This window comes from Centrocercus urophasianus, unplaced genomic scaffold, assembly GCF_019232065.1.
Source record: "Centrocercus urophasianus isolate 14NV4802_14NV808 unplaced genomic scaffold, USGS_Curo_1.0 seq_1214, whole genome shotgun sequence".
NCBI classification, from domain to species: Eukaryota; Metazoa; Chordata; class Aves; order Galliformes; family Phasianidae; genus Centrocercus; species Centrocercus urophasianus.
The window spans coordinates 18,053-19,992 of NW_024884381.1; the positions used below are offsets into that span (position 1 = coordinate 18,053).

The following is a 1,940-nucleotide window of genomic DNA, read 5'->3' on the forward strand; positions in this document are numbered from 1 at the left end:
GAAGTTTCCTCCTTATACAACCTGTGTCTCGGCCTGCAGTGACACTGTCCCACCCTGGAGGTGACACAGCACTGGCAGCACGCAGCTCAGCTGCCCACGTGTTCACCCCGGGTTCCTCCTCACCACAACGCATCACAGAGCTGACATTTGCTCCGAGTCAGGCACGCATTCACACCCCATGGAGAATTTCAGGCCCCGTTTGCTATCCTGACACCCCCCCAGGAGAGCCTCAAACAGGAGAGTGCTTTCCATTGAGGCAACTGAAGAGCAGCAATTCATAAAAGTCCTTTTTTTCCAGCCACTCTCCCGTTCCCCTCTGCTTGTCACAAGTACAGTTTTATGTGGAAACCACCTCCAAACAATGGAAACAGTACATCTGGTGCGTTCGTCCCTGCACAAAAACCAATTTAGTTTGGAAACTGTGCCATTATCTCTAATGTTCTCCCAGAGATGCAGAGAGGATAAATGGCTTTTTCTCCCCATCCACGACAAGCCCAGCTCTTTGGCCGGCAACGCACAGCCCTGCAATGCTGGGACAGGAAAGCTGGCACCTGCACACAGTCACACAGCAGCTCCTGCACCCTCTGGGGACGCTGTGTGTGGTTTAAGATAGCAATTTCAAGCCTTATCACGATAGCCTTATCTTTAATTAGCTGGTGTAACAGCCCCGCTCCGATAGAGGAAGCGCTGCTCCGCTTTGCAGGCACGCAGGGCACACAATCTGCCATCCAGGCTTTCCCTGCTCCCAAAATGCCCCTCCTGTCCTGCAGAAATCAGTGCTGTGCTCAGAGATGGGTGCTGAGAGCCCGGGCAGCTGTAAGGTGATGCACAGCGCTGTGTAATGGCCTTCTTTTGGGGAAGAGAACACGAGCCTAACTTTCTGCATCTGGTTTAAAGCCAACAGGACGGAGCCCATCAACTCAATGCAGCCTTTTTAAGCAGCTCCTGGAGCACGAAGGTGACTCAGAGGCCCCTCAAAGACCTCAGCGTGCCACCAGCACTCAGAGCCACCCAGGGAAGCACAGCCACGGGGAAAAAGTGACCCCCGGCCCCTTCTGCACACACAGCACAACAATGCTGACCCGTGAGCGCTGAGCCCTGAGCTCAAGCATTGGGAATTTACACCTAACAGCGGGACATCGGGCAGCTCATTCGCAAAGCAGCCAAGCCTTCCGAGGAATCACTTCGTCTTCTCTTGACAGGCGCAGACCGAGCGCTGCCCGGCCTTATCCCGCTATTCCACACCAGCTCCATGTTTCCCCATCCCGGCCAACCCCCGGGACACGGAGCGGGGCGAAGCGCAGCTCCCGAGGTACCGAGAGACGCCTCGGGGCTCCAACCGCGCAGCCCCCCCGGGCAGCCCCCGCCCCGCCACGTACCGGGATACACCTCCCCGCCCCCCCCCCCCTTCCCGGCCGTAGCGGCGGTTCTCCCCGGGGAGGCGGGACGAGGCGCCGGGCCCGCCCCCACCCGGGCCCCGGAAGCGCCGCCCGCCCGCTCAGCGCAAGGCTTGGGCGGGCCGAGAAGGCCGCGTTCCCCTTCCTGACCCGACCGTGCCGGCTCCGCCGCTCCCCCCGCACGACAACCCCCGCCCCGCCGCGCCCGGCCCCGCCTCGGACCCGCACAGACCGGCCGAGGCGGCGGCGTCGGCGGCTCCGACCCCCTCACGGCGCCATCTTCCTCCTGCGGGGCTGCTCGGGCACCGCCCTGCGCGACCCGCCCTCTCGGCGGTCTCCTGCCCAATCTCCGCCCGGCTCGCGGGCGCTGACCAATCAGCTAGTGCGGACTTCTTGATCGGCAATTCCGCCGAGCAATGGGACGCGGTGATGGAGAGACTGCTCCGCCAATGGGAGCGAACTGACAATATGACGGACGGAAGCGGAGATCCAATGGGAGGGCGAATCTCTGATTAGCATCTCGACTGGCCAATGAGAGCGTGC

At 61.3% G+C, this 1,940-nt stretch overlaps 1 protein-coding gene across 1 annotated transcript in view; it reads right to left on the reverse strand.

Annotated features, from left to right (window-relative positions):
• The window catches only part of SP2 (Sp2 transcription factor), a 9,442-nt gene extending 7,744 nt beyond the window's left edge, over positions 1–1,698 (reverse strand). The window contains exon 1 of the mRNA XM_042811175.1: positions 1,630–1,698. The gene's annotated coding sequence lies outside the window, so the exon portion shown is untranslated. The remainder of the gene's footprint in view (positions 1–1,629) is intronic.
• Between the last annotated feature and the right edge of the window lie 242 nt (positions 1,699–1,940).